Below are 25,772 nucleotides of genomic sequence, written 5' to 3' on the forward strand. Positions count from 1 at the left end.
TGGTTCGATTTTCAGGGAACACACATACTGATAATAAATGTTATAACTTGAATGCACTGTAAGTCGCTTTGGATGAAAGCGTCGGCCAAATGCATAGTACCTACCTCAGTCCTCATCAAAATGATTGTCATTTTCATTAGCATTAGCACAAGAGATGATGATCATCTTTATGTCTTACACCGTGTCCTAACCAGCCACGCCTCAATGCCGCGTCGAGCGACAGTGGATTCTATTTTAGAAACTTTTCTATTAATGCAATGTCACAGTTGACAGCTCCGCCTACACAGGGATCTCATGCAATGAAGGTTTCACACATTAGGAATATTAAACATCAAATACGGACAAGAAGAGACTGATTAGATGTTTAAAAGCAGAAATATATAACAAATGCCTCAAGTGGCACAAGGAAAGCCGTAAAAAGCGAAGGCATGCATGCACACAAACTGAGAAAAACTCTCTTCTGATTGGCCACGCCCCTTTTAAGTGTTACGCAGATGGATAAATTGCCTGAAATCATATGCTGAAATCATATAGCGTCGCATCTGGTTAGGATATGGTGTTACAAATAAACCAGATGCTAAGAGTTATGGGTATCAGTCATTCTTTAAGCAGACTGACATGTTCGTTGAAGGCATATGAGCGATTGCTAAAGCTTTGCTAGTGCTAAATGCTAACCTTATTAGAGGTTTATTGACTGCTCATCTAACTATATAGATGAGTGTTACATCCCTCACCGGTACTTAAAGTTGCCTCTGAGCAATCTTAGAATTGTCATTAAATGACAGATTTCCATATTTGGAGGCTGCTGAACTGGCTTTCAATTAAACACGGCCATCATAAGTAAGACTGGAATACCTCTAAATTAACATATTACAGTAGATTTGCATTTATGCATTTGCCAGACACCTTTATCCAAAATGACTTACAGTACATTCATTATTTACCTGGGTGATTCTCACCAAATAGATTTAGAAAGTGTCCAGCATCAGAATTTTTAAATAGTAATTTTTTGCACATATAAGATTAAGGTCTGAACTTACTATAACCATTACTTTTAGAGGATTTAAAAAAAATCCTATAGAATTATTTAATTTTTTTAGATTATCATTATCAAAAATTATCATTACCGCAACATGATATTACATTAAATATATGCATTTACAAACTCATGTTTCGGTAATGAGAACTAAAAAGTTGTGTAGGTACTATGACAAACAAAATCAACTTTTATCTGGAGAGAAAAAATAAGAACTGCTTACCTGGTAGCCATCTTTAATGTCACAGTCAATTATGTCCCTTTTTTTGGAAATTTTAGTTCCTTGAGGGCATAAACAATGATTGAAAATTGTTGCGGAGGATGAGAAAATTGGTCTTGGACACATTTATATTCCTTATTATTGTCTCTACATTTACCAATGATCACCAAATACCACGTTTCTTTACTGTAAATGTTTATATTATAACATACACTGAAGCTTTTTATTTTTTAGATTTTTTTAATAATAAATATTTCTATGTCAAAGAACCCAAATCCAGTTAGGGACACGTTGCGGTAATGAAAATTGTCCCCTTAAATGTGGGGAAAAAAACAAAATTGTTTGTATGATGCCATTTGAAATCATGTGCAAAATAGTAAATGAAGAGATATTTGTATCTTTATGCTTCTTATTTTGATACTCTTACTTTGCATTTACTTTTTGCATACACCTCATAGGCCTAAGTCTAATTTCACAAGAATCACCAACCTACATTGCTTTCATCAGCATATGTGTTTCTTGAGATCGAACCCAAGCCCTTTTGGTTACTAAAACAACGCTCTACTCATTGAACCACACAAACACCAAACCCTACATGTTTATATTATTGTTTATTCATGTTTATATATGAACTATTTACTTATTATGGACATTATTTTAATAATTTAAGGTTCAGTGTGGTTTTTAGCTGCGTCTAGTGGTGAGATTGCGAATTGCAACCAACCTCCATTTCGAAACGTAAAGAGAAGCTAGGTTAGCCGCAACAGGACAAACATGTCCTCGTTTGATGTCTTTATATACCACTGATAATAAAGTATTGTATGTTGAAATTCTGTCAGGAGATCATTCTAAAAGTCCCAGATTGCACATTTAATGTAAAAGTACTGTATTTTGTCTTAGAAAGATCTTGGCAGATCTAAGTGGGAAGTTATTTTTACTCTTCACATGATATTCAGATACGTTGAAGCTCAATAAGTGCAATCTTCCAATCACACGAGCATTGCAAGAGATCTGAGATGGCAATAGTGACAGTCTTTGACACATTTTTACAGTATTTAGCTGCAGCTAACCTGCCTCGTCGAATGCAACACCATTGCATCTGAATTTTGCTTCTTGGCACACCGTCAGCGTTCCTCACCTTAACTCCTCCATCACCGCTACAGATACCTGTAATGAGCTCTCTGCTGTTAGCTGATAGCCCAAATCCTCTTAAGAGAAACAAATAACTGCTCCAGTTTTGCGCTTACTGGGATGTGCCAGCTTCCTGATTTGGTGCGGTACCGTGATTGAGCATTTGGAGCAGAGAGGCTCGCTCGCTGTATTCGTTCCTAGGTGTCAGTTGTGCGGTGACAGAAGCTTATGTGCTCCTGAAGCTGTTAATCTCTCGGACTGTGACACTGATCGGCTCCCGTCACAGCCGGATATCTGGATCTGGTGAGCTTTTGCTAGTAGATCAAGGACAGGACTTTGAGTGCATAAACAATACTCAACTAGGGGAGCGTTGCAAAGGTCATAGGTTTTATCCAAGGAAACACGCACACTGCTTGAAGAAATGTATCGATTTAATGCATCGCAAGTAGGTTTGGATAAAAGATAGTGCTGGTGTAGGTGTTGAACTAGCATAGCTAAGCAGAATTAAGCTGGTAAGGCTGATCAGCCAGCATTGTCTTTCTGGATCAAGTGGTTGACCAAGGAAAATTTGCTAGGTTAAGCTAATAATAAAGTCTGGTGATCACAGTAGTATATTATTCTGTAAACCTGTATCCAAAAGATAACATATGCTAATAACCAACAATTTTAGTCATTTTTCAATCTAAGTATGTCATGCATGTAATGCATTCCATGCATTTTGAATGTCAGGAATTCCATGCATTATAAATGTTGTGCACTGCGTCCGCGATGCATGTTTATGCAGGTGCATCTCACCATAGCGCCAGGATAATCAAACCTAGTGGTAATTTGTCAAATACGGCCCTATAAACCCTGACTGATCTGATAAGAAGGATGCAGGCCAACTATAGAAGCAAGCTAATAACAGGATGTGCGGTCGTGTGGAGTGTAGCTTCTCAATATATCCTCTCTATAAACTTAGCTGGATAATTAGCATGGCTAATTAATCATGCACCTTGGCTAAGTGCTGCAGGCTGCAAAGAAAAGACTCTGTTAAAGTGTCAGGACAAATAAAAGATCTGTATTTAGCACTATGTGTTTTATTTTTGCAATGGCTAATTCAATATAAAACATGCTGCAGCTAAAGCTTTTCGATTGTTCTTCTTTATATATATAGACATACAATATATTAAATGAAAAAACAGACCCTCTGCTTAAAGTGCCCGTATTATGAAAAACTCACTTTTTCTGGGTTTTGGGGCGTACTCCCACACGCATACAAACTTGGAAAAAAATCCATCCATGCTGTTTTGAGTGAGATACAGGTTTCTGAATGTCCTCTGCCTTGAGTCTCAGATTGCGGGAGTTCAAACTCAGCTCCGTTGTGACGTAACAAAAAGTTTTGTCACATTCAGTTTGAATTTTCCCGCCCACCACCCCACTCGCAGGTCTCCACCCACCAGGTAGCTAGAGAGCATAGAGCAGTCACTTGAATGAGACCCTCTGTGCTGTTATCATCTCTCACGGAAATAACAGCGCTATTTGGATATTATGGATTATACTCCCACCTACTTTTAAAAACAAAGTTTTAACGCGTGATTATTGGAACCCGGAGTATCTTATATACAGTGTGTTACGACGCAAACAGTCCTCAGATTGTAGGCGATGAGACCTTCATGCGAAATCTGATGTAAACAACAGACTATGTATCTATATTTCACGGATTATAAGCATTTGTGGACAAAAATGGTAATTGGATGTATTTTATTGGACTTTCATGGATCATTCACACATCTGAAACAGACTGGATTCGATTCGCGATCTTTGTATATCAACAAAATAAGGTAAGAAGTCACGTTGTATTTTGCATGTTGTCATCTTCTGTCACAAAATACTACATTTATGATGCTAGAGCTAAAAGCTTTTTGCCAAACTAACCGAGACCGTACGCCCCGGCTTTTCTGACGAGGTGAGCCTCTAATAACTTTACGGTCCGCATAGATATATAAGTTACACGGTCCGGACCTCCCGCTAGCTTCTAGCAATTAGCACGCGGTCCACAAGCAGTATACATCCCCCGCCGGGTCTTAATTTCTGTAATTACGAAAATAATGCGTTTGAAAATGTTTTATAATGGGAATATGTTAGCATTGTCCAGGGAAAACTAGTTTATTGTTGTGACTGCTAACGTAACATCACAATTTACTCTGGAATCATTGTGTGTCATGAGTTTCTTCTCCTGTAGTGTACTTATTAGTGATACTTTTCTGCATGATTTGTCTGTTGGCAACATAAACCGTTAATAATAATAATAATATATAAAATAATAACACAGTATGGTCTGTACTGCTCACGATACCACTGAGCATGCGCACGATCACATGACGTTAGTAGTGGGGCGTGATCAAAGGAGCAGTAGCTCATAAATATGTAAGACTAGCTCAAAACGGCACAATCTAAACTGCCCTGAAAAAGAGGCTACTAGAGATGGGTAACAATCTTTTCCTACAAGCTTTTTCGAGCAAACAACTTTTGAAACATGCTTAATGGAACTCATACACCTATATAACTTGTGGAAAAGCAGTCATAAGATGGGCACTTTAAAAAATAACCTTTTATCCTACCTTCATTAGTTCTTTTTTATCATCTCTCATGGGTCGCTCATACTGTAGGTAGGTTTCTTCAAAAACACCAAATTTTGAGCAAAAAGCTGTGAAGGACATTTGAATCAGATCAGATGCAGAGCGATCCTCAAAACATACACGGACATACAGCTGTTTGCCCTATGGTGATACTTCCAGGTTTTATAAGTTGCGCCACCTGGTGGATAATAGCGGTATTACGGATTGACGGAAATACTTGTCATTGGCAGGGAAACTCGTCAATGGCGGGGAAAGAGTTAACTTCCGGTCTCTGTTTGTTTAATGCTCTGGCTGGTGGCTAAACTGAACTCTGGAACAAATATCTCAATGAAAATAACAAATGTTTTGGTTTCCTAAAGGTGAGGAGAGACGGCGATCATGGATCACCGCTATGTGAATGCAAGTTTGGCGGCCGAACTGTAGTTAAGATTGTATACATTGTATAGTACACATTTTACACGATAAAGTAGCTCAATGTAGTTTTTGATACTCTTTAGCTATGATTTAAGCTAAGGTAATCTACTTGTTGTTGATTTCGCTTGTTATCAGAAATGATAAAACTACTCTAAAAGGACTCTTTTGTTATTGATTCTTTGTGAAGTTTACCGGAAGTTACATTTGTTTTACGAAAGCCGTTTGTTTATGTTGTTACTAAACTGTCTATACATCAGTAAATCAAGATGGCACCTTAATTTGGTCCATAAGGGGGGCAGGCATAGCCTAGTGTTTAGGGTCTTTTTACACCTGGTCCCTTCATGTATTTTTCTCATTGGATAGCTATCTGATTTGTTAAAATGTTTCTATTTACATTCGGCCACATAAATGCATTTTGGCAAAATGGATATCAATTCGATATTCTACTTCCGCGCAAAATTCAAATACACTGTCATTACTCCGCCTTAAAAAACTTAAGATGATGTTTATACAACAAAAGGCAGCACTTACTGTATGTTGTACTGTATGTTGGTCAGGGGACGCGCTTCTCCTTGGCGGTATGAGCTGAAACGTGCAGTACAGAGTGATGGCGCGATGATTTAACGTACAGGTCCATGAAGGAAAAGAGCGTTCACAAAACTCTCTCTCAAAGTTTGATTTCTTTGTTTAATATTATTCGAGTTTGTCATTGGACTCTTTTATTGGTTCTAAAAAGCTTTTTCACCCGCTGTCGTCGCTCCATAAAGCAATAAGCGTGCCATCTTTCTGTTTTTGCCTCTTTGCCGGCTAACTTCCGGGTGACGTGAATACGTTTGGGAGGAGGTATGCGCTGACATAATGTGGTTTCATCAACCAGATGTATTTACACTTATCCAGTTTCATTTGAAATGCGTCCAGATCACCTCCTTATGTCCGCATTGAAAACGTATCGGAAGGCATTTACACCTGGTCTTTTTATGATTTGATAGCTATCCGATCAGAAAAAAACGCATGAAGTGACCAAGTGTAAAAAGCCCCTTAGAGAACCAGGAGTTGGGTTAAATCCTAGTTAATCCCAGGTTAAAGTCTCCTTATCTAATTATAAGATTAGGAGCATCAAAGTTTGTTTTCAATCATTGATTTCACATAGATGTCAATCTTTGACATGTCCTTACTCGGATATCAACGTTATATTTTCACAGAATGTTCTTATGTTAGATAGCTTTATGTAGATAATGGTACAATTTAAAAAATTACAGGCAGGGTCACATTCAGTAAAGGATGATATCAACACGAATCACAGTAAATTATTTCCAACAGCCATTATTCTAATCTTGATTCTTTTTCTCAACAATTGTGCCACCCTAACTCCGACTCCACTGCGGATCTTGCGCTGCTAAATCCTGGCATTGATAAACATGAATTGCAACCTTAAGTTAATGTGTTAGCGAAGGTGCACATGCAGCAGTTAGCCTGTTGCTCACATGCAGCTTGTGTCTTCACACTCTGGTCTACTGCTCTGATCAATAGCCTCATTTTCTCGGGGTCCTGCTTTGTACTAGTGCAGGTTAAGAGGTCTGGAATAGTATTGATCGCGGTATTCACGCACCATCTGTCAGGGCCATTAACATGATGATGCGTCTTTGAGAAAAACACCATTTCGACCCCATTCAAAAACAGCTTTGTCGCTTCTTTACATTTTCGCATTCGGTGGATGCTTTTATCTAAAGAGACTTGCAGCACTTTACAAGCTATACGTATCAGCTATGCATTTTCCTGGGGAACCAAACCAATGACCTTTGTGTTGCTAATGCAGTGCCAATTGAGATTTTAAGGAGCTTGTTGGTGATAATTGATTTCAGGTTGGTATTAAATTTTACATGGGTTACTAATGTTGTTAACCTTCAGTTTGCGTGTAGTAGTGGTAGCACATATCTGATTCTGGTTAAGATGGTAATTTATGCACACGATAATGAATGCGATGCATTAAAACACACAGACATGTATGCGCATTTAAAGGCCCATGCATGAACATATTTATGAGGAACTTAGCTGATAAAGTTTGATGGTGTACATATTACAATAAATGTCAAGGCTGTAGAAAATCAGCCTTTTAACAGGAAGTGCCATTCAATGTCAACTTTAAGAGGTGCGGTATTTCAAAGTATGAAGTATGTGAGGAACTAGACCATCTATAGAAGTCATGGTATACTGTATGTGTGCTGAAATATGATTTATGATACGAGTACGGTCGATCATAGCACCTCCATCCCTCTCGCTCTCTTGTCTCTACCTTTATGATGTCTCATTATGTCGCCCGTAGGGTCATCGTTATTTTCCCGCGTTCAGACACGGATAGATCTGCCATTTAAAGAAGATGAATGAACCAGACAACCGTGCTGGTTTCAGCTCTCCTCTTCCAGGTTTTGAGATTCCAACCCTCCTTGCTTGACTTTGTATCCGCAGGCGATTGATCTAAAAGCCATCTGCATTCATAGGTTTTTCAGTGAGGGCACCCTGACCCTAGGGGTTAAAATCAAAGGAAAGTTAAATCTGGAGAGAGGACATACCTACATTGAGCAACAAAGAGGGAGATACCGAGTTGATCAAACAAGTTGACCGTAGCGCAACAGAGATGCACTATCCAGTTCGCGAATGCTACGTTTTGATCCGAAGCTGTGAAGCTGTTTAAAGATAAAAGAGCTCCAAAGTGGAGTGCAGCGAAATCAGCCGCAGGTGCATGATGGGAAACATATTTATAGATGTTGGGTCAGGTTTGATGGTGGAGGATAGGCAACTGTGTGGGCAGGATTGTGGGAAACCAACAGAAACTGTGAACTTCATAACCTTGCTGAGGATTTTGTGATTTATACAGTAGCGATATGGAATTTAATTGGTTTCTCAAACATATGTCTTCCATTTTCTTTTTCAAGGTTAAACTTCTGTAACTTTAAAGGGATAGTTTACCCAATGTTTCCTTATCTGTATGAGTTTTTTCTCCTGAAAACAAAGAAAGATATTTTGATACATGATGGCAAGCACACAGTTGAGATTCACTTCTAGTATTTGTTTTTCCTGCTATGGAAGGCAGTAGGTACCATCAACCGTGTGGTTACCATTCATCCAAATATCTTCTAAACTCATACATGTTTAGAGTGAGTAAATGATGACAGTATTTTCATTTTTGGGTGAACAATCCCCTTAAAACATTTGCATTATATTTGCATTTAGGCATTTATCAAGTGAGGAAAACAATGGATATTTTATATTGTAAGATACAATGTAATGCTATAATGTAAAATGGGTCAATATGTTCAGTCAAACTTATATTTTCACAGCTGCGTTTCACACCTAGCTGCTGTGTATTTGTCCAAATGATTCCAAAATAAGCCATGAGTGGCACATTCCTGACCATTTCACTTTATCCCACCTTGAATTGTTTTGTGATCAGAATATAAAGCAGGTTTAGCCAGTTTAAAACTTCTGGAATGAATCCCTAGTCGAAAATAACAAATGTTTTGGTTTCTTAAAGACGAGGGGAGATGCTGATCATGGATCATCTCTATGTGAAGGGAGGTTTGGCAGCCGATCTGAAGTTACATTTTGTACATTCATTTTACACAGTAACGTTAGATCAGCGTAGTTTTTAATATAGCAATGATTTAAGCTTTAGCAATGATTTTAATTAAGGTAATCTACTTGTTGTTTATTTTGTTTGTAACAGAAATAAACTACTCTAAAATTACTCTTTATTTATAGATTTTTTGCAGAATTTACCGGAAGTTACGTTTGTTCCACGAAAGCCGTTTGTTTATGTATTTATTGATAAAACCGTCTACCGTTTCAGCAGTAACAACATAAACAATGGCTGTCGTGGCTGTCGTGGTCCGCACGTAACTTCCGGTAAACTCCGCTAAGAATAAATAACAACAAAGTTCTTTAAACATAGTTTATTTATATAACAAGCAAAAAAAAACAACACATAGATTACCTAGGAAACCAAAACATTTGTTATTTTCGATGAGGCATTTGTTCAAGAGATCAGTTTAGCAACTAGTCAAACCATAAAAAAAAAAAAAACGGAAGTAAAGTTCGGATCCAGATGTGTATCACCTGCGTCTGATGAAACCGTCTATACTGAAGTCTTAAAGGCACAGTAGGCTAATTATTTCTATGAGTCTAGTTATTAATACCAATGCACGTCCCTTGAGGGAAGTTGTGTCTCTAGGCGGCCATGTTTGAAACACATCCGGGCAGTTATTTCAGTAATGCAAGAATAAAGTCCTATCTACTTGAATGGGGAAATCTTTAATAGTGTGTGCTTAACAACATATTTCAGACCAAAAAATAAACCTGACATGTTCTCACTGTGTGAGAAATTCTGCTTTTTTGTGCCTTGAGTACAAATGTCTTTTTGGTGACACTTGCACAACTTTCTTTAAATACTTTTTTGTGTCCATGGCACGACTTACTTTTTCGTGTCATTTTATGTATTATTTCCCCCCCCCCCCCCCCCCCTATTTTTAAATCATTGTTGCTTGTGGTTGGGGTTATATTTGGTGTTTGGGTAGGGATGCACTTTTATGTATTGGTTTCTACATGTTTTTCTTCCGCTTTTAAAACTATTCTCGCCTGGAGTTGGGGTTAGAGTTTGGGTTAGGATGTCTAAAAATGTAAGAGAAAATGATTCTTACCCCAAGCGACAATGTTTTTTCTATTTTCTGACCAATGAGAAAACAATACATAAAAGTGTATCCTTATTTTGTGCCATGGACACGAATAAATGTATACAATTTTAGGTGACTATAACACGACTTTCTGTGACATCAATCTGCATAATACCAAACTTTTTTTTTTCAGCTAAAATTGTGCTAAAAACACCTTTTTTGTAGTCATGTCAGCTACACATGATAGCAGGCAAGCAAGCGACTCTATACAGAGCCCCTCCCATAGAGAATTGTCAGTCTTTATCGATTGATGATTGGTTCTTTTAACTGGAAAGCTTGACTTTCATCATATCGAGTATTGCATTATCTCCTATTCATAGTAATACTAGTGCCAGATCTTGTTAAATATCTTTGTACATACTACCATTTTACAAATTCAAAATAGTATGATCACTGCTTTACTAATTTTACCTGAGATGAAGTCATTTGTTTCTGATTGTCCCTCACGAAAGTCTTCCTTTGCCCCCAATACATTCTCATCTAATGTATGCATGTTTGAATATGTATGCCACGCTATACTAATTATAGCTAGCATAAATTTTCCCCTTGCCTAGAAGACATGCGGCTACCTCACATGAGGTGGAAAAATAAATGATGTTGAGGATTATCAGGAGAGAGGGAGAGATCCAGTCTGTGATTGGACGACGGTGCCAATGATGGCGCTTACCGTGATAACCCTGGAGCTTGAATATGCAGTCGCTTTTTATGTTACCAAATGCATGGTTGTTGTGCACATAAAGTGAAGTCTACAGTGTATACAACACGGAATAAAAAGCAATGCCCGCAAGAGACACATACACACACAAATAAAACAGATTTTATGTATGGCATCACAGACCTCCGGGCTTTGTGCAGTTATTGCATGTGGATAAAAAGCTCCAACTAATGCTTTATAAAATCATCGTGTTTTGCTGGATGTGTCTCAGTTTAGTACTGTACGGCCAGAAAAAGATGATTAGAATGGAAATGACTGCTTGAATAGCAGCGCAAATGGTTATGTACACATGTTGATAAAATGTATGTAAAATGTAAATATAGTATAAAGGCAATCACCATTGCCGTTTTATGTGTACTTAATGGTTACGTTTCTCTGAAATAAGAGAATGTAAACTCATGCGTATGGCTGATTTTATAGAAAACACCAGATTGCAGTTAATGCAGACAGGCAGCCAATCAGATTACAGCTTAATATGCATTAGACAGTGTGTAAACAGACCGCAGGCAGGTTGTGGGTGTGAGCATCCACAATGCTCTAAAATGTGATATTTACACTCACGGCACTAAATATGCATTAATAAATATCCTTTTGATTTTATTTATATGGCGTCACATTGGATCTGTGTCATATTTCATACTCTCTCTCTCTTTTTCTCTCTTTTACATAAGATTCTTCAAAAGCATCTAGTGTAGTCCATGACACACCCCCTCATTTTCTGGGACAGGAGAAAAATATATCAGGGCTGCTGATAGTCTCAATCCATACATTATAAGGATATAATGCATGCAAAGTGCCCTATGCATTGTATTGGCCTATTATAATAATTATTTTTTTTTGTTTTCACATTGATAGCCATTTGAAGAGTGTGCCATTGTTGTTCGCATACAGTACCAATATAGCATATATAGTTTGCTCATTTAGCATGTGACTTATTGCCTATGTTCAGGAACCATGCAGGTTTCCTAGTGGGAATATCTAATGCAAATTTTTATATTAAGCACATCTATTATTCTGAGTCTGCATTGAAGCTAATCAGTAGAACACAGTGTGATTTCTCTCCAGTATCGCATTCAGCGCTTTTATTCATTTATGACTCGCAGTCTTCCCCGCCGTTCCAAGGCCCTTTCAAATCGACGTTCCCGGGAACATTTGGAGCCGAGAAACCGTCCAAGGTGTTTGTAATTGTTCCGTGGTTCTCATTCTTCTTTCTTGTCTTTGTGTTTGCAGGGCCGCGCCAGCCAGCGAAACCAAGCGTGAAGATGTCCAGAAACTGCTGGCACTGTGGAAGACTTGGCAGGTGAGCGCACAGGAACAGGTTGTGAGGAACGCACTTTGGCTGATTTTAGATCAGGCATCGTGCCTCGCCTAAAGATGCGGCGTACGCGGGCTGAAGCAAAAGCTTTCACAGCTGTCTCGTTGGAGACCAAGATGGATGAAATCAAATAGGACTGTGTTCTAATTAATCCATGTGTCTGCCTTCTAATATTTAATCTCTTGAATGTTTGCTTGGGTGATAAAATCTACCGATTTCATTTATTCTCAAGCTAGTCTTTAAATATTGAACCCTTTAACAGACTTCATGCATATATTTGATAAAGTTAAGATAACCTTTACAATTGTTGTTCATACTCATATTGATTTAGACGCTGGTAAAGAGGATTTAGTTGGTGGATTACTACATTACATTATATTTACTCATTTGCAGACACTATTTTCCAAAGCGATTATTTTATTATCATATGTTTTCCCTGGAGATCGCACCCATGACCATTGTGCTTTCAACAAGTTGAGCTATACAGGAATGTATTTGTGACCTGGTCTGTAAAGTCAACGCTTTGATTTCAATCATTGATGATCTTACTCAGTCAATACACAGCTAGTTATCTAGGATAATTTTATGTAAATTACTACAGGGTTTCCCGCAGAAAATTTGTTAGTTGAGGTGGTAGGGTTGGGCGAGTGGGCGGGGCAGAGGGTGTGGCAATCAAAGGGGCGGGGCGTATGCATTATGATGAAAATTAAAATATTTTTATTTAAAACACTCAAATAAAACTTAATTTTGAAGAAACTATGACAGAAAATGAATACATACTAGATTATTAATGAATTAAATGTTTTTACTTCTAATGGGAATAGCTGCGTTATGAAGTGAAACTAAAGGGTTAATATACACAAACTAAAGCAGATGTTGTAGATCGACTGGCGAACGATGATAGATGGCGCAAAAATGGTAAAAACTGATTATTTCCCTCTATTAATTACATTATCTTAAAGGAGTGTAACTACTGTAGCATGTAAATAATGCACATAAATAAAGTGATCAAGAGCGCTCAACAATTATATCTAATTAATAGGCACGTGAAACCTAGCTAGCAGGTTGCTCAAACAACAAAATCACCCGCTAACTTACTTTAAATTTGCAAGAACTATAGATGAATACAATAACAGGCTTAAATAACCCCAAAACAAAAGTCCACTTACAGTTCTCAAGGACTCGCGTTTTATCAACTGGCTGTGTGGCGTGCGTGCACGCTCGCGGTGTGAAGCGTGTACACGCTATTCTCCGAGATGTTTTATCAACTGGCTGTGTGGCTAGTTGTCCTCCAGACAGTGATGGTCGGACCACGTCTTTCTCATTTCGGCCATGCGGCGCGTGTCCCCGCTCATGGTGTTAAGCTCGTACGCGCTATTCTCCGAGATGCACTTGACGGCCTTTTGTGCAGCGAATTTTTTGGGATGACCTAGTTAAGGCGGTAGGGTTTCCAAGCTTAGGCGGGCCGCCTGAACTGAAATGTGCTGCGGGAAACCCTGCACTAAAATGAATTTAGCTGGGTTTTTACAAGCATGGTCACATTTATTCAAAGATCTCCATTTATATAACATATACTGTACATTTTGGACACAGAGAGGGATTGTGGGTCTGTCCCAAACATACCCAGGCCGTGCCATTCCCTTGAGGTGGAGGCCTAGGTCGGCTGATTAAAAAGATAATGAGTTAAAGTGATAGATTTATGTTTTTTCTGCAATATGTGGCCTTTGGATGGCTCCCGCAGGAGGCTGTGACTGTATAAATAACAGATGGTGACATTGGATGGCAACTGCTCCCTCGCCTTAGTTGTCTGAATCTTTTCTGTGGTTTTGTTCAATTAAAAACCACAACGATCAGGCCCACAACATTTAAAGAATTAAACATATCAGATGGACCATCTTGACTCATGCATATTGACATTTGATCAGCGCAAACTATATTGAAGGAATCAAGTGTGTGTGTGTGTGTGCGTGTGTTGTAAACCAACCTTTGTGTACACATTAAAGGCCAGATTTACTAACAGCTCGCGCTAGCGAAAACCATCATTTTGAAGTTAAATAACAATGTCGGGATTTATTAAAGACGTGCAGTGGATCATTAGCGGTGAAAAGATGTGTTCGAGTTATTTTTTTGATTGACCTTATTGCATATGCATTTCTGGGAGTTTCCCTTTCAGATGCATAATTAATGGGAGGAGATTATTTAAATGATTCATGCAACGTGATTTATCAATGTTTGCGCAATGCAGAATATTGTTTATTTGTGGAATGCCAGAAAAAAATATTATAAAAAAATATTGTTTGCCATTGCTAAGCCTTTTTATTTTTTATTTGTTGGAGGAAATGAAAGAGGAGTCACTAGGAGAAGTCACACAATACCAGGTGTTTCAAAACGTATTGTAAACCTTTACTTTTCTGTGTCTCCAGTGGCTGTGATGTCCGTGGTGCTAAACTCGAGCGCATCATGCGTTAACTCATCAGCTGTGCTTATTTGTGACCCTGAACTAATTTGCACTGCTCTTAGTAGATTGCGTTGGTCATCATGGAAATCAGCTGTTGCGCCTGTGTTATTTAAATTTGCACCTTTTTCAAAAATAACCACTATTACCACTCCCATCTGTGCTTTTTTTAGTTGCGCTTGCACGCTAATTTGCCCAGTTTATGCCTAAATCATATAAAATGGGCGTGGGTTGTTTTTAACCTTTGGTCGGATAGAATATGGACAAGCTCAACTGTTGGGTTAAATTAATCTAGAAAACATTCATATTTGACCCAGCCACAGGTTCATCTAAACCTTACGGTTGAGTTTGTTCATTTTTTACCCAACTATGGAGCTAAACATATAAATCTGTGTAAATGGTAATATGACATCAATATTAACCCATTTACTTTCTTTAACTCTAAAAAGCTTGGTTATTTTCAACCCAACATTGGGTCAGAAAGAGACAAACCTAGCCGCTGGATTCAATTAACACAGAAAATGTAAATTTTTGACTAGTGGTGTCAGTGACTTTTCTTCCGAGGGGCGGGAATATGTGTTTATAGTGGTTTGTGTGGCTCGTCATGTCAAAATATGTGTTTGTTGCGTCATGTTAACCTAAGTGCATCATATGTCATGTCAAAATCGAGGGGCAACCTTACGATCTCTGTGATGAAGCCAATGTGGAAATGACATAAACTGCAATTCATCGACTGGCCGCTTGAGGCTGGCTCCAAAAAGGAGTCAATTCCCATAGACCCCCATGTTAAAATGCCCAACTTTACAGTAAAAAAAATATATGTTTACAGCCAGGTACAAAAAGTTTTTTTTATCTGTATAGCTAATATTGCCCTTCATGACAACTGTGAGGCGGGTACATTTTTTTTGTAACTCATCCGTTTAAAGTGTATTAAGCCTTCTTATCTAGTTCTGCATAATTAAGGGCGTGGCCACTTGAGTGACGTTGAACAGCCACTGCTGTCACTAGAATCAAACTAGGTGGGTGTGGTTTCAGCAACCAGCCACCTCTGTTTCACCCACGTCCCGCCTCTTTAACCAATTTTCAGTTATCCACGAGTGATGCACGGCCAAGATGGCCATGGCAGCCACCTGCTACTTTAAGCTTCAAAAAAGCTCTTCACAAATCTATGGGTGACATCACAGACACAACATCCATATTTTTTACAGTCTACGGTCAAAATACATGCCTGCTAAACACGCACCGAACGTGTTTATGATAAATGCGACGCTCACATTCACAAAATATTCGCAAGCAACGAACTTAACACTAAACTGTGATTACACGTGAGATTAAGTGATTATCTGCCAAACGTATGCGCCTCTTTTATCATAAACCCCTTTGAAGTGTCTACAGCAGGCACTTATTTTGACATGACGCGTGATGCACATAGGTTCAGATGACGCACCGAACAAATATTTTGACCATACGAGCCACACACATGATGGGCTACATACATGTTTTGACGAACTTTGCATCGTGTGCCCCCAGGAAAAGAAGTCACTGGCTGCCACTGCATTTGGATTAAAACAACCCAGCATTTTGGGTTGAAACAGCCACATAGGTCAAACCAACAACCTACAGTAGCCGGACAGATTCGTCCATTTTTGACCCAACAGTGTTTGTGCAATTTTAGAATAAAATATATATTTTCCAATTGTAATGTAACAGTGCATACTACTAACATGTTTCGTAATATGATTTGTCTTTATCAGGCCTCTAACAATGTAGGTCAAAGTACAAAGCTGTTCGTTCATAAGAATGAATTGCCTAAGTGCGAACGTCTGTTGAGGATTCACAGATGTGCCTTTTTTGCCGTTTGCGCTGCTGAAACACAGCGGTAACAGATTGTGCAGAAGCGGCATCATTATTCTGATTTAGAGAGAGAAGTTTGTTCTCCAAACAGATCGAGACCTGAGCCATTTATAAACAGATTTTTAATTTCAGATCAGGTTAAAAAGAACAGAAGAAGCCCTGAACGCTGGGCTTAACATACGGAGCACAATGCACATCTGCACCTGCAGCTAAATTATCTGTTATTAATTCGACAAATGTAGTGTGACGGGAGGACGACTTGTCTCTGCGTCCCGCTGGGATTTTCTCGCCTGCTATCTGCGTCTCCAGCTACCGTAGGTTCTTATGGCTGGGGTTACTGATCACGTTCCCCTTTTCGCTTTTAAAGTGCCTGATGTTCAGAGATTTTAAAGCGATCTGTCCTTGTTTGAAACCCTTGCTTTGATGCAATACAAAAGATGAGAGTCTTGAAGATGTGTCTGGTCCCTTTAATCCTTTTCTCAAATCTTAGTTTCATCATGTTATTGATGTTTTTGATTCGTACTATAAAGATCATATTATTACATCATAAACTACAGTCTTCATATTTCAATTTTTGCTTTTATTATTTTTGGATAAAAGTAAAAAGCCCGTCAACACTGTTGTTGGCAAACTTTTTAAGAATTGATTCTTGATTTCTTCACACGTCTTGCAGTGGCCGGGGAAAGAGAGATCATCTTGAGAGGGTTAGATAGCCACTTGACTTTATGATCGTAAAAGTGATCTTCATTCTTGAACACCCACTTGACAACCAGGTGAACGTGTATTGAAGGGTATGAAACAGATTATCTTTGGATGATATGGCACTGTCATTCTAGCATGGCTTCTAGTGACAAGATAGCAAGCAGCATGGTCGAGTCTAACAGCAGTTCACTTGTGATGCCACTGAGTGTCACCGCCGCTGTGACGCGTCACTAGATGTAGGCGTTACAGTATTGTATGGTTCTGAGCTGTGTCCGAAACTGCTCTGGTCCGCGATTTCAGACACTGACGTAAAACCATACGTCACAGTGAGCTGTCACAGAGATTCGTCATAAACCCTTCTGCGTACACACCAAACGCGGGTCATCGCTTTACTCGCTCTAGATTACTCGCGGGATTTAACTTAGTGTCGTGTGAATTTTCCGCTTGAGTTGAATATTTTCAACTTGGGCGAAGACGTGTTTTAGGCGAATAGCGCTTCTTTCGTGGCAAACCCTCCGCCCATATCGCGTCATTCGTATCGCCCCACGTGAGGACGTGCCTGATCGTGTCTTTGCATTGACTTTGTATGTAATCTACTTGCGCAAATCGTTGAACTCGCATCTGGTGTAAACCCACAGTTATGCTGCATTCACACCAGCCGCGGTAGAGGCGTCAAGCGCGAGTGATTTCAATGTTAAGTCAATGCGAAGACGCGTTGATGCGCGTCTGGAGGTCTTGTGACACGAATGAGGCGCTTATTGAGTGTTGCCGCAGCAAACACATGAGTTGAAAAATTTGATCTTTGGCAAAAAAACGCGCCGCGTTTACCAATCAGGAGCTTGCTCTAGTATTGACGTGATTACAGGAAGCGAGTGTAGTCGCAAAAGGAGACTATGGAAGGCCCTCCCATCAAATTTCTGCTTGAATGTCTCGATGACTAGAATTTCACGCGCGAATGAAGCGAGTAATCTCATAATGTTCAAGCGGCAAACTAGAAGCGGTAGACGCGATCTTGAAGCCTCAAACGCGGCTGGTGTGAACCCACGGTTACATCTGTGTGGCTTTGTACTGTGAAACGGTAAAGTTTACGTTTGTCACATTTGTCATGTTTATTGTATTAGTTGATAATAAAGAGAACAAAACAACTATTTACAGTTGTTTATTTATTTTTTATTATATTTAAAATAAAAGATATCGTAATTATTTTTTAAAACGTTGAAAATAACTGACAACAAGAACTAACAAAAGTATATAAACGTAAATTTTTGTTTTTTACTGTCAGTATCCTTAACCGATTCCAGTTACACGTTCATCCGTTGCATCATGGAAAACAGTGAGTGAGAGAGTGTACATCGAATGTACCCTCAAAATCAGAGTGCATTGTGGGTAAAAAGTAGTGAACGAATGCAGGGAATGAAGTTAGCCCTGTCCCAAATGGTGCACTTCATATGGACTTTCGGTCTCGTCGCCTTAAATTGCGCCTGCTCGCTTAGTCTACGAGTCCGTAGGGTGTCCCGTCTGTCATTTTTAGCCTCTGAAGTGTGCCCATCAGTGCCCCCTTTGAACCCTTGATGGGTGCAGCAAGCTTCGCGCACTCTACCAACCCAGAAGTCCTTGCGAAAAGAGAAATCAGACCAATTAGATGACGGAAGGGAGGAGTTCACACTGATGGGCAACTTCTCTTCATATTTCCGGCGTGACGCTCGAGTCTGTTCCAAAATACAACTTCGGTGCACCCTTTTGGATTCGCGTCAAGCGTCACTATGGTCTGCACTACATGATGTCATCAAATTGTGGACTCTGAGGAGGTCCACAAGTTCGGAGTGTGCCATTTGGGACAGGGCCGTTGTTCACTCAGGTTTCAGACACCACTACAAAATAGCCGATACACAATATAGTGCACTATATAGTGGATAGGGAACGGTTTTGCACTTGTATTTGGCCGCTGTCCTTGGTACTGAACACAGGTTGCTGTCCTTGGTTCCGGATGGAGGCATTTGTACACCGCAGTTCTGCACAGATGACCCAAACTCACCAGAGGACCATCATCATATGTCTGTTCTTTCTCAGTACACAAGGCTCTTTTCAAGGCTGTATGATTGAATTCACAGTTGAACGTACACAGCAAGAGAGAGAGGGAGAGGATGCTGGTGTTGACATAAGGCCTATATTTATGCATTTGGCAGATGCTTTTATCCAACGCTCCTTATTGTGCATAACAATATATACATTTTATCAGTATGTGTGGGACCTGCTTATCGAACCTGTATGAACTTTTGCTCTGCTAATGCAATGCTCTAATAGTTTTGTCTTAGCATTTACAAAGCTTGCTAAACACACAAACGTCACACAATGTGCCTGGTCAGCACATGCTCTCCAAGAAGTACTAAACCCCCGCAGCACGCATGAACAGTATATAATGGAAGTCTCTAAACATCGATTATAAGAATGGACCCTCCATCTTTCTGTGGTGCCATCCCACCTCACCGACCCTCCTCCAACCGGCACACCCGATCGATACAACGTTCCTGTGTCAGACACAGTTCTGCATAATTACACGAATAAATCAAGTCACATGTGTGTGTACATGTGTGTATGTATTAGGAGATTATCTGTTGTTATCTATGCTGTGTTTGTCTGTGTTATCGCCGCTTTATTGTTTATGTGTGCATGTGAACGTGAAAGAGAAAAAGGGCAGGCATGCATTGAATACCGCATCCCATAATGCAATGCATTCGATTTGACCTTCCATTGTGACTAATGGAGGCAACTCCGATTCGACTTTTTAATGCATGCTTTGTTTTATTCATTAACAGATCTGAGATGATCTGGACACCCAAAGCGTGCAACACCGTGAGGTCATGTGACCTTACTATCTGAGCATTTATTTATTTGTGAGACTTCAAGCTCGCATGGGTTTCGGGGCCACTGGTCTGAAACGTTCTGGGTGTGACAGCAGACCAATCGAAATTTGCACGGCTCATTTGGCTACAGAATGTGCCGCCTCAGGCCTGGACTTGCACCCCTCGCCTTTCCTCTGACTGACCCATGGAAATAATTTAGACTCAATTGTTTGGTAAATGCGGTACCCTGCGGTTACATCGGTCAACCTCCCATGGTTAACTGAACACATCATCGCAGCCCAGCTTCTGCATGTAGGTCAGAGGTTCAGGGGTGATTCACTGAATGTCACATTAGGACGTCTTAAAATATAGCAGGGTAGTGGATTGGCCACAAGATTTGGGTTGCAGTGCAGGTTAGTCAGTGCTGTTTGTGCAAGTTTATAAAAATAACACTGAATTAAATGCATTTTTCTAACCGTATAAGCCAATATTTTATTTTTTTTTTTTTTAAGAATGAATTCATATTTTATTCAGGATTATTATTTATTCACTATGGATTTGGAAATAGGAGAAAAATAAAATGTAAACACATTTAAATATATACTCTCTGTAAACACAATTTTACATCTAAGTAAATTCATTTAGTTTTAATGATGTTTTAGGGCTCTATCTTACACCCAGCGCAATGCAGCGCAATGCGCGACGCAAGTGTCTTTCGCTAGTTTCCACCCTAATTTTCACGTTTAGCGCCGCGTTGTTTAAATAGCAAATGCATTTGCGCCCCCTTTTGCGCCCATGGGCGTTCTGGTCTGAAAACGAGGTGTGTTCAGGCGCATTGTTGGCGCGTTGCTATTTTGAGGCAACTAAAATAGACTACACCATTGACCAACAAAAACCTGGTCTAAAGTCTAAAGTCAATGGCGCAATGTGTTTTATGTTATTTAAAGAGCGCATTAGTAAAATGCGCCTATACACGGGAGGACAACGCGGGTTTGCTTATCACAAGGTACATGAATGCGCAGCAGCACAAAAATGCTTTTAAATATGAAAGATTAAAGGATTGAATGTAAAAGATTATTATTGAGTCTCTTGGACATAAATGAGGACTAATTATGAGACGTTAGAAGGCGCAAAGAGCTGCTTCACCTGCAGCCTGGTAAATAAATAAATGCTTTGCTTTAAACAAATGCATCTTGCATGTTTTTAAATATTTTTTTTAATGCCACCTCACGGATTTATTGTATATGATTACTCTGTACCTGTGGATATGGTGGGATGAGAAACATTTTTAAGTAATGCTTAAAAAAACTTTAAAGTCCAAAGTGCTGAAACGTGAGGAGAGCCGTTTGTAAATTCTTTATCTCCTGTTTGTTACAAATAAAGTATTTTTAGAGTACAAAGCTTATCTTACATACTTGTAAATTATTTTTTGATATTGGATAGCCATACATTTAAAGCAATTACAAGCCTGCTTTTTACTTCCATGACTAAAAGAAAACGGGTTTTAAAGGTTTTATTAAAAAAATAACAATTTCAATACAAGTGAAAAACAACACAATTATCTAACATTAATCTTAAACTGGGGATCTTCTTCCTCCGCTTAGTTTTTCAGTTTACAAAGTCCGTCATCTAAATAGGGATTAGACATAGCGCCAGCGCAACTGGCTTTTAAAGGGGATGAGAGCTGTGACTCTCATTGGTTTACTGCACGTTACGCCCAAAATACTCCCATTACAATAGGACCTACCCTTTTCGACCATGCGCTCGGCGCAAAACCATTTTTCCCGTCGTTAAATTAGCAAAAGTGGATTCGGACACGCCCATTTAGACGTTGCGCTGTGCGCTTTAGACAATGCGCTTAGATCGTTAAAATAGGGCCCTAAATGTTTATAGTGAAAAATACATTTTTTTTTTTTTTTTTTGCAGCAGCAGCAGCAACAGCATTTCCCACTTTTTTCTTTTAGATGCATATAACCAAAGCAACAATTATTTAAAAAGTCTCCCAGCTGTTTTTTTTAAACAAAACACTTCATTATTTAGTTTTAACCTTTTTTAAAAATGTACCATCAGACATGCATTTAATATTACAATAATTTATGTAAATACAAACACTCTCTATTATAGAGCAACATATGAATTTATATAAATTAACTTTTAAGCAACATTTTGGCAGTATAAAGTTTAGCACATATAAAACATTCCCCCAGTGTTTGTCTCACTGTTCATCTTATCTGCTTCATTGCTCCAACAAACAAAGAAATACACCCTTTAAATGTCCTTCGGCCTTTTCTGTTCATCTTCTCCAAAAAACGCTGACAGAAACGTCTCTTAAAATCCCTCAACCACTGACAGTAAAGGCCATGTGGCATTCCGGCCGTATCCATTCATTTAATGCATTTCAATCATCAGTCATTGATTTACTTCTCTGGATAAAATAGATTTCTATAAAAGCTTGAGAGAGAAAATAAAACTCCACTGGGATTTTTAAATATGAATATGAATGGGGAAACTGCCAGGGGCACAAAGCTTTGTGTGTTTGTTGGACTGGCAGACAGAAGATTGCTTCTCTTATTGACATTTTAATCAAGTCTAGTGGAGAAATGCTCTCAGTGTGTCTTATTATGAAGGCATTAACAATGCAACACTCCGGTGGCATGAATAGTTTGGCTCAGCGTGAGGAATAAAATACTTTTGGATGCAAAATTCCATTCCAGTATTAAACTGAATAACATAAGATTTTGTCCTAGACAGCTACAGTACATTGAGACAGCTGCCTACCTAGCAACAAGTTCTACTTATGTAAACCACCCCTTTTTATATAACCTAACCTTAACTGTTAAATAAAAGTATGTTTTGTTCCGGATATATGCTATACATTATTGTGATGTAGTGAAGTTCAATCTCATTTCTGTAGCACTTTTCATAGTGTGCAATGTTGCACAAAAAACATTTTACATTACATTTGATGTATCTGGCAGATGCTTTTATCCAAAGCGACTTAAAGGACATTGAAGGTCATCCTTTTTATTAATCAAATGTGTTCCCTTAGAATTGAACCTGTAACTTTGCTGTGTTAACACAATACTCTACCAGTTAAGCTATTGAATAATGAAATATAGAAATAGGAAACTACAGTATATACATAACAGACAAAAAAGTTGTGACAATTTTTGGTAAACATCATTATTTAGCAACATAAGAAATGTTTCCAATAATGGGACACTTTACTTTTTTGAAAATATGCTAATTTTCCAACTCCCCTTAAACATTACATTTTTATTGTTTTGGAATCCATTCAGCTGATCTCCGGTTCTGGCGCTAGCACTTTTAGCATAGCTTAGCACAATCCATTGAATCTGATTAGACCATTAGCATCACGCTAAAAATAACAAAGAGTTTTGATATTTTTCCTATTTAAAACTTGACTCTTCTGTAGTTACATCTTGTACTAAGACCGATGTAAAATTAAAATGTGTGATTTTCTAGTCAGATATGCTAGGAACTATACTCTCGAACTGGCGTAATAATCAAGGACTTTGCTGCTGCAACATGGCTGCAGTAGGCGTAGTGATATTACGCAGTGCCCAAAAATACTCATTTTGGTACTTTCAATAGCTGGGGACTATTTTCGGCATTGCGTAATATCATTGTGCCTCCTGCAGCCATGTTACCCTTTAAAGATTTGCGCAAAACCGTAGCATTATTTTCTTAACGTCGACAAAAAACTTACTTTAACCGTTGTTATGCGACTAAAACACATTTTTTTAACTTATGAAAAGTCTTTGCAAAAACCACGGTGACAGATGTGTTTGACTTTATAAAGTGGATGACATTAATATACTGCGAGAGCGACTCAAAAGCAGTCGACCCCCAAATCACCCTCGCAATATTTTAATGTCATGTGCTTGTCTGTTTTTGTGACGCCACATGAAGTCAAACACCTTTTCGGTCTTTTCCTCCAACAAAACATACCAAGCCATATTTAAAGAATGTTCATGTGACTTTTAGGCACGTCAGGTGACCTGTAAATGCGGAAGACTTGTTCTCATTGCCTGAAGAACCAACCTCATCCAAGTGTTGTTTTTTTTGTGCAATATATGGGAGTTTATGCAAAATTGCAGTGTTTCCATTGGCCACATTTTTATTTATTTATTTATTTATTATTACAGTTTTTTACAGATGCTAGGACACATTTCTCAATACTTAGGTCACTTTTGCAAAACTCTTCACACAGTGAGCACAACAGAAGTCTATGTGGGCTAAACTGAGGATCAATTATCATTGCTTTAGCCCAAAATACATTCAATAACTACATCTCTCAAATTCCATGAATTCTTTTCTCACTCAGACACAACAACTGCCAAAACTCTTTATACATACAGGACAATTTACACATGCTTACATACTGTTTTCAAAACTGTTAAACCTATGTTCAAAAGAATAACATAAATAAGACAGCAATTTGCTACATTTCTACAGTAATATTTTAATAAAATATATTTTAAATCTTAAAAATAAATGCTATAAAAACAATTGGCCAAATAGAGAAGACAGAGTAGATTGTATCTGTATCAGTTGTTGTTGTGTATACAAATTCTTGTGTTTTGGAATTACTAAAATAAACAACATAAAATATTGAAGAATTCTGCATCATGTCTGATTCATTCCAGTAAAATTGCAGTGAATTATAAACAGAGAAAACATTGTATAATGCTACATGTTGTTAGTGTTTTTAGGTCATTGTTTTGTGGGTGACAAAGTGTGTTTGTCGGCTGTCAACCTTTGCTAGTGTTCTGGAAGAATGAGTTGATTTGAGACCTGAATAAAGTGTTTTGGTAGTTGTAGTGCATTTTGAATGTGAAATGAACTGCTTCGCCAAGCTGAAAGTTTGTTAGGAGAACTGTGTGAAGAGTTTTGCAAAAGTAACGCTTAGGTTACTCACGTAACCCCGGTTCCCTGAAATAACGGGAACGAAGCATTGCGTCAGTTTGCTGACGCTATGGGGGAAACTCCTGTTTACTCCGTGATTGAAGCCTATTGGTTAACGTCTGTAGAAAATACAGACCAATGACGTTTGAGCCCGCGCGGGGGCGTGGCACACGTCCCTATATAAGCCGGTGAAATACGTCAAGAGCTCATTATTATTCGACTGAAGCGCGCAGCCGAATAACACTCGCTGCGTAGACGTTTGTAGCACGGCCAGCGACGCAATGCTTCGTTCCCGTTATTTCAGGGAACCGGGGTTACGTGAGTAACCTAAGCGTTCCCTTTCAATACGGTTCACTTCGCATTGCGTCAGTTTGCTGACGCTATGGGGGAACGTAATCCCATCCCGCCGTGCATACACAACGGACTGAGGTGCCCTTACCGGAGAGACACTGCATGTGGCCCTAACCCAGTATATACATAGCTCTAGCGAGCGCAAGTGTAAGCACCATATATGAGACAGTAATACGCATACAGTGAAGTTTCTAAACGCACCATGATGCATATACAATAGAGCACGAGACGGCGGGTTCCCTGAGCGCGCCGCGAGCTGTGCATGATTTATTAATAGGTAGCCATGACGGTGAGCTAGCAACGCACCGTGAAGGCATACAGAAACGCAATCGCGTGAATCATTAAGCCGATAAGACCTGTGCTTGTAAGGCAGGGACATCCAGGCTATAAAATCTGACAAACGTAGACGGCGAGGACCAGCCGGCCGCGTTACAAATGTCAACGATAGAAATCCCCGTA

The 25,772-nt window shown here is 39.0% G+C and overlaps 1 protein-coding gene across 1 annotated transcript in view; it reads left to right on the forward strand.

Annotated features, from left to right (window-relative positions):
* The window catches only part of lrrc4ca (leucine rich repeat containing 4C, genome duplicate a), a 94,407-nt gene that overhangs the window by 48,392 nt on the left and 20,243 nt on the right, over window positions 1-25,772 (forward strand). Inside the window, exon 2 of the mRNA XM_065291549.2 lies at window positions 12,095-12,164. The gene's annotated coding sequence lies outside the window, so the exon portion shown is untranslated. The remainder of the gene's footprint in view (window positions 1-12,094; window positions 12,165-25,772) is intronic.

The sequence above is a fragment of the Paramisgurnus dabryanus genome, chromosome 23 (assembly GCF_030506205.2).
Source record: "Paramisgurnus dabryanus chromosome 23, PD_genome_1.1, whole genome shotgun sequence".
Lineage (NCBI taxonomy): Eukaryota > Metazoa > Chordata > Actinopteri > Cypriniformes > Cobitidae > Paramisgurnus > Paramisgurnus dabryanus.